Source organism: Fundulus heteroclitus, chromosome 1 (assembly GCF_011125445.2).
Source record: "Fundulus heteroclitus isolate FHET01 chromosome 1, MU-UCD_Fhet_4.1, whole genome shotgun sequence".
Lineage (NCBI taxonomy): Eukaryota > Metazoa > Chordata > Actinopteri > Cyprinodontiformes > Fundulidae > Fundulus > Fundulus heteroclitus.
The window spans coordinates 3,180,674-3,193,564 of record NC_046361.1 but is presented as its reverse complement, the minus strand read 5'-3'; positions in this window follow the sequence as shown (position 1 = coordinate 3,193,564).

Here is a 12,891-nt window from a genome sequence, read left to right as displayed (position 1 = left end):
TCAGAAAATATTAAATATTTAGGTATTACTGTGTCGTCTAAATTAATGGATTTACTAAAACTTAACCACATCCCACTTTTAAACAGGATAGAAGAGGACTTTAAAAGATGGAAATCGCTTCCAATTTCACTTATGGGTAGGGTAGCTTCAATAAAAATGATGGTCCTACCTAGAATTAATTATTTATTTTCAATGATCCCCAATAAACCATCATCCGACTGGTTTAAATCTCTAGACTGCCATTTCTAAATTTCTTTGGAAAGACAAACCCCCACGTTGTAGCTTAAAAACAATACATAAGACTAAAGACAGAGGAGGATTAGATTTGCCTAACTTCCATAACTATTACTTGAGTTTGGACTTAGCCTTTTGTTTACTATTAGTTTTCATTTTTTCCTCATTTAGGTTTTAGTTATGATTTGACTTTATTTTCTGTTAGTTTTCAGCTCCTCCTTCCCCTCACTTAGCTTTCCCTTCACCCCCTCTGCAGTCAGTCACACCTGTTAGTCATTAATCAGTCAGACTCATTTCACCTGCCAGCCTCCCTCGGCAGTCACTCCTCTGATGGTTCGTCTTCATGCAACACCTACTCCTTGCCCGTCTACCTGAATGTTCCCTGCTTGCTGCTGGAACCCTGCCACCTCTGCTTCTCTCGTACCTTAGCTTGCCTTTGATTACTCCAGTCTCATCGGTGCAACTAACCTGTTAAGACTCAAATCTGCAAGTATTCACCAACCAATTATTCCTGTCGCTCACTACCGTGCTCTGGTTCCCTCTCTGCCGTGCTGTGGAACCCGCTTCTGTGCTCTGGCTCTCTCTCTTTCGTGTTAAGGATCCTACTGCCGTGCTCTGGCTCGCTCTCTGCCATGCTGTGGATCCTGCTGCCGTGCTCTGGTTCCCTCTCTGCCGTGCTGTGGATCCTGCTGCCATACTCTGGTCTCCAAGAACTGTGGTCCGGGCCGTCTGCTCCTGCTATCATCTACTCCTCTGTTCCAGTTCTGTCCTGCCTCTCTGGTTCATCATCTACCACTCCCTCCACCTTTCAATAAACCTCTCAAATTTAGCTCCGTGTGTGTGGTTCTGAGTTCATTGAAGACATATCGTGACAACTTTAAGCAGTGTATAATTGCACATAAGCCCGCATGCACCCTTCCATCGTTTCTAGATCTGTTTGCATCGGTGGTAGCTAGTGATGGGTCGGGCAACATCGATGCGTCGGCGCATGTGTCGAGCTCATAGAGCAAAACCCATGACGATGCGCGTGTCGACACGGGAAAGTCACGTGACCGATACAGGAACTGTTTTGAACTGACCGAGGCGCCAAACTGTTTCTGTTCCCTCTAAGCTGGGCGTGTGTGCATTCGCTCACAGCAGCGCGCACAGCAAAGCTATGCTGCTCAGTAAATAAAATCCAAGCTGAACTGTAAAATAAATAACGGTTAATAATGGTCAATTTTTAACCATTTTGCAACTCTGGTGTATTGGTGTACCACAGTTTTGCTCTGTGAGTGCCAGGTGCTGATCGGAGCGCACCACTGATGGATGGGTTGGGCAGACGCCTTTATGGTTGGGCGGGTTGCGCTGTGCGCAAAAAATTTGTAAAAAAATAAATAAATAAAAAAGCCAGTCCACAAGCATCCTTGTTCACATTATTTATTGACTGTATCTAAAAAAAACAAAACAAATATGTTTAATTCAAATGAAAATATAAAATAACACAATGCAACATACAATGATTTAAATTGTATTGTGTATATTTGGTCATCAAATCAGCGTGAGTTAACTCTGTCAACCAGGCTGTCTGTAGGGATTTTTAAGGTCCAGCAGGTGTCAGTATTCAGTGACACAGTATCGGCACAGTATCAATACAGTTTGGCAATATGTCGAAACCTTTCATGACGCCTCATCGACACATCACTAGTGGTAGCCTTTAACCCAGGGGTGTCCAAAGTCAGTCCTCAAGGGCTGGTGTCCAGAATATTTTAAGTGTTTTCCTGATTCAACTCAGCTGAACCTAATGGGTGCTTAAGTAGTAGGCCTCTGCAGACCATGACATATTGAGAAGGTAAATCATTAATTTAATTCAGATGTGTTGGAGAAGGGCGAGACCTAAAACACGCAGGAGACCAGCCCTCCAGGACTGGAGTTGGACATGCCTGCTTTAACCTGTATAGCAAGCTTTGTAATGTATTATTTTTTTTCTTCAAAGTTTGTTTTGCAGGAAAGCAGATTCAAGACTTTAATTTCACCTCAGGATGGAAGGAAACAACTCGCATCAAATGTTAGTAGATCGCTCATGTTTTTTTATATTGTTTTAAACTGTTGTTTTTATAAAGAACATAAGGTGTGTGTACAGCCTCAGATCTGCATTGTTATTTTTATGAATTTTTATTTCTTAAAATCAACATTATGCTGACAGTATGATAAGATAGATAAACTGTGAGAAAAATGAAGCTCCTCTTTCTCTCCCCAGTGCTGCCAGTGCTAACTGCATAATTGCACTGCTTCAGGTCAAAAACAAACAAACAATCAAAGCCCAAATTGGCTATAAAACAAGTTATTTGCAGATAATGGGGAAAAAACGGTTGCATTGATAAATGTACAATATTATGATCAATGCATCCAAGCAGTTTTAGATTTGTTATGAATGACTGGATTAATGAATTTTCTTGAAATTTGCAGAAGCAGTGAGGAAATGTGGATTATGCTGCAGCACATACAGCAAACTACTATGCTGCTTGCTGAGACACTGGAAAACAACCAAACACCATCTGCAATCAGATTAAATCCCATTGTTTCCACTGCTACAAACTCAACACATCAAACACCCGCAACCAGACCACACCTTCAGCCTCCACCCTCACCAATTTCCCACTTATCCTCCATCTCATACCCATCCTGTAACCTTTTCAAACCCAGCACATCCAATGACTGTCGTCCCTTCAAGACATCAGCGATCCTTAAACATTTATCTCCTTACCAAAGTAGTTTACAAGGGTCAAGCAGAGATAAAATTCAGGCAGATCTTGTGAGGCTTTTTCACAGAAATAGCAGTCCAACTTATGGATTTAGAGGAGCTCAACACAGCAGGGAAAAAAGTGGTTCCATGATACCACAGTTTACTGCCTTAAACAAAGAAGAAGTCACAGTTAACATTTAAAGAGAATTACATAACAAATTTTGTAAAGTCAAAGTAAAATCATGGTATGGCATTTTGTTACAGTAATAAATTTGTCACTTTTATGCCCTAGGTAGTATTATTTGTATAACACCTAGACACAAGTTTAGTTATCAAGTGCTGGTATAAAAATTAAATGGCTAAAATGTATTTAAAATTTCTCAGTGCAAGTTAATGTTGGCTCAGGAGTGCCAAGTGAAGAGTAAGTACACATTCTCAGTGATCCTGTAGTTCACAGTTGTAAAACCCGTTTCTTCAAGGGCCGGCGTCCTGAAACTTTTATGTATAAACACTCTTGGCACACAGCCATTTCAAAACCCTCAATTCCTACATTTAATGAAGAAAAAAAAATCTTGCAGGTATAATGAATAATGCTGGTGAACCCGATATTCAGCTGGACACAGAGTTACATGATTTTGAAAGGTTTACTGTGAGGATGATTAGTGACGCAGGCAACCAGAACCAGACATGACTAATGAGTCTGAGGCCTCAGATAATGGACTTGTGTCTATACTTGTCCTGTTAGATCTCAGTGCTGCGTTTGATACAGTTGATCACAATATTCTCCTACAAAGACTTGAACATACTGTAGGGATTAAGGGGAAAGCATTAGGCTGGTTTAAATCTTATCTGTCAGACAGATTCCAATTTGTTCATGTTAATAATAAATCTTCCTCAAACTCTAGGGTCACCTGTGGAGTACCACAGGGTTCAGTCCTTGGACCAATTCTCTTTACTATATATATGCTTCCGATAGGCAAAATTATCAGACAGCATGGGATTAATTTCCACTGTTATGCTGATGATACTCAGCTATATTTATCCATAAATCCTGATGAATCCAATCAATTACTTCGACTGCAGTCATGTCTTGATGACATCAAAAGCTGGATGACTTTAAATTTCCTGCATCTAAATTCTGACAAGACCGAAGTTGTAATCTTTGGGCCAGAGTCCTCAAAAAATAAACTTCTTAACCAATCACTTAATCTGGGTGGCATTAACCTGGCCCCTGGTAATAAAGTAAAAAATCTTGGTGTTATTTTTGACCAAGACATGTCATTTAAATCCCATATTAAACAGGTTTCCAGAGTTTCCTTTTTTCACCTCCGGAATATCGCCAAAATTAGAAACATTCTGTCCAGGAGCGATGCTGAAAAACTGGTCCATGCATTTGTTACTTCAAGGCTGGACTATTGTAATTCTTTACTATCAGGAAGTCCACAAAATGCAGTTCAAAGCCTTCAGCTGATCCAAAATGTTGCAGCAAGAGTTCTGATGAGAATCAACAAGAGGGATCATATTTCTCCAATTTTGGCTTCCCTTCATTGGCTTCCTGTTAAATCAAGAATAGAATTTAAAATTATCCTTCTAACGTATAAAGCCCTTAATAATCAAGCTCCATCATATATCAGAGCTCTGATTACCCCGTATGTTCCTAACAGAGCACTTCGCTCTCAGACTGCAGGTCTGCTGGTGGTTCCTAGAGTCTCTAAAAGTAGAATGGGAGGCAGATCCTTTAGCTATCAGGCTCCTCTCCTGTGGAACCAACTCCCAGTTTTGGTCCGTGAGGCAGACACCCCGTCTACTTTTAAGACTAGGCTTAAAACTTTTCTTTTTGACAAAAATTATAACTAGTGGCTCATGTTACTCTCAGTTACCTTTATAGTTTTACTGCTATAGGCTTAGGCTACTGGAGTATATCAGGATCTAATTTTCTCACTCTATTGAGTTCTACTGTTCTTCAATTATGCATTATGTGTTGTCATTTCTGCTTTAACTTTCTGTTCTCTCTCTTTTCTCTTCATAGTAGGTACACCTGGTCTGGCGTTCTGTTAACTGTGACATCATCCAGAGAAGACGGCTCACCCGCTACTACCATCTAATGTAGAACAGATTACTAGATCAATGTGTGCTTCTGTGCTTTTTTGTCTCTCTTGTTGTGTCTCTGCTCTGTCTTCTGTAACCCCAGTCGGTTGAGGCAGATGACCGTTCATACTGAGCCCGGTTCTGCCGGAGATTTTTCCTTCCCGTTAATGGGTGGTTTTTCTTCCCACTGTCGCTTCATGCTTGCTCAGTATGAGGGATTGCAGCAAAGCCATGTACAATGCAGATGACTCTTCCTGTGGCTCTATGGTTCCCCAGGAGTGAATGCTGCTTGTCGGGACTTTGATGCAATCAACTGGTTTCCTTATATAGGACATTTTTGACCAATCTGTATAATCTGACCCAATCTGTATAATATGATTGAACTTGACTTTGTAAAGTGCCTTGAGATGACATGTTTCATGATTTGGCGCTATATAAATAAAATTGAATTGAATTGAATTGAGTTATGGCTGATAAAGCAGGCAGGCAGGCAGGGATGAGCAGGAGACCAGAAGATACAGGAAGTGAACAGACCAGAAAAGGCGATGTGGATCGGGGAACCACAAGAATGGGTGGAGCAAGCAGCAATATCACAGGGAAACAGGCAGAACTGCAGCATGCAGACACAGGCAACTTTTAACAGAAGAATCCAGCTGTCTGAGCACACAGGATCTGGTAGAGGCAGGGCACGTCACTCTAGAAGAGATGAGATCAGACGGGACGAGAAGTGAAGTAATGTTCTGGCAGGGATGAGTTGGCTGAAGCAGGTATATATGAGCAGGTGAACAGGTAACCAGAGTTGACAGTAATTACTAGCAGTTGATGTGGACTAATTGGTGGCTGAACTGATTGGATAGTGGCTGAGGGGTGACAGGCTGATCAGAAAAGTCCAAAATAAACAAACAACAATCTAAATCATGACAGCAAAGGGTGAGTTGGAAATGATTATTCATGCTTTTATCTCCTCACGGTTGGACTATTGCAGCAGTCTTTTTACATGCTTGAGCAAGAAGGAGCTAAACCGTCTTCAGGTTGTCCAGAAATCTGCTGCAAGGCTTCTAACTCACATAAACAAAAGAGATCACATTACCTCAGTATTGGCAGCTTTGCACTGGTTACCGGTCCAGTATAGAATCCAGTTCAAAATTCTTGTCCTTACTTTTAGAGCCCTGCATGATCTAGGTCCTCCTTACATTTCTGAGCTGATACAGCTCCATACTCCCACCCATAGTTTGAGGTCATTGGGCCAATCATTGTTAGTGGTCCCACACACTTATTTTAAAACTAGAGGGGATCACTCATTCCAGGTAGTGGCTCCGAGGCTGTGGAATGTTTTGCCTCTTTCTTTACGTTGTTTGAACTCTGTTGCTTCTTTTAAAAAGCAACTAAAGACACTGCTATTCAAGCAGGCTTTTAATTAGACATGTGGGTTTTATGGTTTCGTTTGTATGTTTTCCATTTTGTTTTAAAATACTGTTTTTTTGTATTTGTATTTTACTGTGATGCACTTTGTGATTTTTATCTGAGAAAAGTGCTATATAAATACATTTTACTTACTTACTTACTTACTTACTAGCAGGCTGATTGGAAATCACAGGGAAACAGGCAAATCCCCCCAGACTACCACTATGGGTCCCTAAGAAGATCCTTAGTGCTTAGAAGCTGCCCACTGCTCCTCAAGGGATGAAGACGGCAGGGACACACTGCTGAGGACAAATGTCATTTGCAATAACAAAGTTCTTTCTTTCTGGCACCACCTAACAGCTGTATATGCGTCCTTTCTCACAGTGTGCACACCATTGTACTGCAATTCCATTGTAGTACAATGGGCTTCTTTTTTTAATCACCTCTGTTACAATTCTAAATGTGCAATGCATTTGTGGTGGAAAGAACTGTGGTGGAGAGGGCGTCAGGTTTGATGTTTCTGGAACCAGGGCGATAAGTTATGTACAGGGTAAACCGTGGAAAAAAAGGGACCAGTGAGCCTGTCGAGGGTTCAGACGTCGGGCGCACTGCAGGTAGGCGAGATTTTTAAGCTCGGTCCATATAACAATGGGCTGCTCGCACCCCTCCAGCCAATGTCGTCACTCCTCTAAAGCTAGCTTAATAGCCAGTGTCATGATTTGTCTTCAACGAACTCAGAACCACACACACTGAGCTAAAATTGAGAGTTTGTTGAAAAGAAGATAGATAATGATAGATGAAACCAGAGAGGCAGGCCGGGACTCAAACAGAGGTGTAGATGAAGGCAGGAGCTGAAGGCCCGGAGAGAGTTCTGGCTGGAGCAGAGAGGAGGCAGGAACTGGCAAACAGGACCAGCAGCATGGCAGAGTGAGTACTTGTAGGCCTGAGCAACAGCAGGACCAGCAGCACGGCAGAATGAGTATTCGTTCTACACCCTCTCCATGCTTGTCAACCCGTGTACCTTTTGGAACCCTGCCACGTCTGCTTCTCTTTTAAGGTTAGTCCTGCTGCACTGCTGCCTTGCCTCTGAGAAGCTGTGGACACTGCTGCCTTGTCTCTGAGAAGCTGTGGACACTGCTGCCCTGTCTCTGAGAAGCTGTGGACACTGCCGCCTGCCTCTGGGAAACTGTGGACACTGCTGCCGGCCTCTGGCTCCATGTATTCTCGCTCCGGGCCGTCAGCCCCTGCCAACACCTTCACCCCTGTTCCTGTGAAGCCCTGCCTCTCCGATCACATCATTCATCATCCTTTCAATAAAAACTCTCAATTTTTAGTCCCGTGTGTGTGGTTCTGAGTACATCCGTAGAACAATCTTGACAGTAATATCTCAACTCTGGGTATCTGCTGCCACCGATACAAAACAGCTTTGAAAAAAGAATGAGTAGAGAGACGGGAAATGACTTTCATTGATCATCTTATAGACCCATGTTTGTACATGCAGCATGGTGGCTAGTAGAGGCTTGTCAAGACACGGAATGCACATCGTCAGCAAAATATTGTGAAGCTTACTTAAGCAAAGCAAAACAAAAACCCTAACAAGTGGCAACCGGCTCCCAGATCCATGTAAAGTTCCTGAATGGGAGTGTGATGTTGGCAAGTGGCTGACTGTTCATTGGCCTAACACATATTTGGTGGAAAAACTTAGCAAGTGCATAACAAAAAAGCTGTGAGCATATGATTTGATCCATATAACTACATGATTTGCATATAATATATCTATCTATATATTTCTATATGGACATGCACTTTCCAACCTCAGCTTTCCACTCACATTTATGGTGAATCTAAAGTTTGTGACATGGAATGTACATGGAGCTGGCACCAGAGAGAAATAATTTAAAATTTTTAACCAGCTTAAAATAATAAATGCAGATGCTGACCTATTACAAGAGATTCATGAATCAGCTAGAACAGTAAATGATCCTAACTCACATGAGTTCCTTGATGTGTACCACCTGTTATAACTCCAGTCAAAGAGGAGTACCAATTTTAACCCACATAAATGTTAGTTTCACAACATTAGACAAAATTATAGATCCAGAGGGTAGATTTGTAATAATATAAATATCTATTTATGACCAAATGTTATGTGTTGTCAGTATATATGGCCCAAATTTTCATGACCCCTCATTCTTTCACAAATTATTCCATGCACTTTCAAAACACAGGGATTGCTGACTATTTTTAGGAGGGGATTTCAACTTTGGTCTAAATCAGGGATTCCCAAAGGTTGGTGCCACTAGGGGGTGCGCGAGGCGAAAACTGTAATCCCATCTGACCGTGTTTTTTTTTTCTGCCACACAATGCTTGTAAACAAGCATTTCTTTTGTAAAGCTTAAAAAGCTGTTAATTTAATCAATAAATAAAAATGTATTGTAATGATCCTTATTAGACTTTATTGCTAAATGCCGTTGCACACTTACTGTTCCTTTAAATCAGATTGCTTTGGGGTCATAGTGGAAGACATGTGTGGCTTCCAGGGAGAGGAGTCGTGATTCTGGGGACTGGCGGGGTGAAAGCTGTCCCGTTCTATGTGTCCTAAAATAAAGTTTTAGCAGCAAATCCTCGGTCTGGTGCTTGTGTGTCATAATGGAACGATACATTATTAACACGAAAATGTGTTTATTTAGAAGAAATCTTCTTCTGCGCTTCATTTTAAGATGAAAAATCCGCATTGTGTTATGCGCATATGGCTTGTGGTCTCTGCTTCAATAATTCTCGCAAATATGCTCAATAGGCTGACATCAGGGAAACAGGTGAGGCATCTAAGGTGAAAGTTAGTTATTAAAGAGGAGAGGAAGAGAGTGAGAGAGAAGTTGGAGGCAACAGAGGAGAGAATCGCAACGGATTCGGGAGAAGAAAACGAGCTCCTGACTTTACGTTGTTTACGTCAGCAGAGGAAAAAATTTAATTTGGCCGAAAGTTTTATTTACGAGATTAAATTGAGTGACTCGGTCTCTCTATGGATCGCGCAGCGCCTACAAACAGCGCCGCGCTGCTCAGGGTGCCATGACTTTGAACCGGTGACATATGGAGCCAGATTAGTAGCTTTAACTTTTGCAAATGTGTGTGGAGAGTTGTGTGTCTGTATCTCGATTTGTGCGTGTGCAGTGGGATTTGTAAATGTGTGAGAAGATTTGTGTGTCTGTACAACAATCTGCAAATGTGTAAAACTACTTGTGTGTAATCCGTTTTGCAAATGTGTAAAAAATCCACAAATCTGTATTCAGATCTGCAAATGTGTACAGAGATTTGCAAATGTGTAAAAAATCCACAAACCTGTATTCAGATCTGCAAATGTGTACAGAGATTTGCAAATGTGTAAAAAATCTACAAACCTGTATTCAGATCTGCAAATGTGTACAGAGATTTGCAAATGTGTAAAAAATCCACAAATCTGTATTCAGATCTGCAAACGTGTACTGAGATTCGCAAATGTGTAGATCAATCTGTAAGCACACACAGAGACACTTGTGTCTGAAGTGTTTTTGCTTCAAGACCCAGAAATACAGACAAATCATTGGTTACAAGTCAAGCGGTTTTTCGGTTGGCTCTCTTTACACACGTGATTTTTGCTACTGTTCTGCCGCGTGAGATGCACAAATGCGTGGAAGGATTTGTATGCGTATCTTTTCGATTTGTGTCCCTTTGCGCAGACTCACAGGCTCAAAGGCTCACATACTGCCCTGAGCGCAGGCTCACAGGCACACAGGCTGCCTCTTCCGGCTGTGGGAGGTCACGTGACTTTCAAGGATTTTACCAAAGCGTTTTGCTTCCAGACGGCTGATAAGGCAACTTGTTATAACTATATAACTTTCTCCCTTTAACGGCAAAGGTTTCTTGTTTTAATGAGAGACTTATCTTGCTAAAACCAGATAATTGTCTCATCATAACAACGCAACATACCCCGGCATCAGCTCGCGGGATATTTGAGTGTCATGGAGAAGAGGAGAGACGGAGGGGCGCCTTTTATTTCTTTTTAAAAAGTCATCATTTGTCGGAGGAATGTATTTCTGCACTGAGGAGTGACAAGGTAAGTCATGCATATACAGCAAGTCCTCTACTTGAAATTGTATCAATTCGGCAGTTATTTATTTTTAACAACTATGCTTTGGATACATCTACAGCACTGTAGTACAGTCTCTGGCTCTGTTTACACGGTGAAAACAGGTTTGCGTTGCCTTTGTACTCCCCATTTACACACTACAAGGTTTAACTGTTGCTTAGGGGGGCTTTCAGCTATAGCTGTGGGTTTATTTACAACAGTTTTCAGCCGAAACAGTCCTCCGCCAGCCGCTGTTTTCTTCTTCTGGGCAATTTGACCCGGAGCTTCAAAAATCACAGCACTACTAGTGGTGATATATATACAGACACACAACTCTCCACACACATTTGCAAATGTTAAAGCTACTAATCTGGCTCCATAGTGACAAGCTCTGACGCGCATGACACGCACACCGCTCTCGTTACCGCTAGTTCTGGGGGGGATTAGTGGTGATAGACGCGATTTCTTGATTATGCCCACACACATATCTAAATACTTTTCAGACAGGCGCAGACTGCACAGTGCAGTTAATTTTAAAGAGGCAGTTTTAGCGCATATTCAGACAGAAAGGGGCTGGGGAAGCCGAGGTGTGTTGCCATGGGGGTGTTTACCTGCTGAAGGTACAGCTGTGAAACAATCAGAAAAAATTCTCTGATTAATAACATCTTTATGGAGCGCTCTGTTATTGTTACTCTGTGCAGCTTCACCATTTCTCTCCCGCTCGCTCGTCATTGGACACAAATCAAACTACTTCATGTTTGTATTTTACGGAGTAAATTGTGCGTCAGGCTCAGATTTAGAAGCTTTGTTATGACATTTGAGTTCTAACTGCAACCATTCTATATATCTACATACCTATCTATATACCTCTATCTATATTTATATCTATATACCTCTATCTATATTTATATCTATATACCTCTATATTTATATCTATATTTATATCTATATTTATACCTCTCTCTCTCTCTCTCTCTCTCTATATATATATATATATATATATATATATATATATATATATATATATATATATATATATATATATATGAATATATATATATATGAATCTTGGGGGGGTGTCACCCTCTGCCATGCAATTCATCCTGACAATAGAGAATTTACTTTATTATCAAATGTCCATCACCCCTACTCCTGTCTGGATGATTTCTTAACAGCCCGCTGCTTTTTGACATTTTAGACATTGTGATAAATCCTGTAACTGTCAGTGATCATGCTCATGTCACTTTAACCCTAATAAATAAAAAGGTAATCCCACAAGACAAAAGCTGGAGATTTAGTACATTGTTGTTCAATGATGAAGAATTTATCTAGTTTTTTACAGAAGAGTGGGCTTCATACTTAGAGTACAACGACCTACCAGGGACATCAGTGTAACCCTGGTTTCTGCTTGTAATTTAAAATAATTAAAAAGTTATGGACCAGTCGCTAGGTTTGGCAGGATTACATAAGGAACTAAAATGATTGCAAAACGACACAGGTGGAAGCAGGAAATGAGCAAAAGCAGTTATTATTTTACAAAAGAAAATAAATAAAATACAGCTTAACAAGTTAAAACAACAATATTAATAAAGCATCGCTTTGCCTGAAGGCTGCACTCTGAACATTTCCGGCTCCTTCGCCTGCAGTGCAGTCCTGATTAGGCACACCTGTCAGGCTGCAATTACCATGGACTCGCTCCACCTGCTCACCAGCTCTGTGTGTGTGTGTGCTATGTCCGGGTTCATCCAAGACAAAATCATGACAGCAACGATCACAGCTGCATCTGGTTTAATGTTTATTTTGGCCAGTAACAAAGCAGTAAAGTGGCTCCAGAGCTAGCTTGGCATTAGCTTTCGGTCGGATGTACACTGTCATAATTATCACAGAGCTGAGCTTTCTAGCCATTTTAATTAGTCTGGACTTAACTGCAAGGTAATCCAGGTCAGATAAGCAGAAGGTTCTGACAGTCTTTGCTGTTGTGCACCAGGTGTTGTGAATATAGATCACCAGTCCTCCTCCTCTGCTTTTCTCCACAGCCGCCATCCAATCTGCCCTGAACAGCATGCACTCTTCCGTTGGGGACGCTGCCATCTAACCACGATTCTGTGAAAATCGATACACAGCTGTCCACTGTGTGATTCTTAACCGGATCTCGTCAAATTTGTTGGTGAGGGATCTTATGTTGGACAGAATGAGCCTTGGAAGTGTTGGTCTGTATGGGTTAACTTTTAGCCGAGTCAGCAGATTGGCCTCCAGAGCGGATAGAGTGGGGCCTCTGTTGTCCGTTGCAGATCAGGATGAAAAAACTGTGGTTTCAACGGTCGGTGCAATCTGT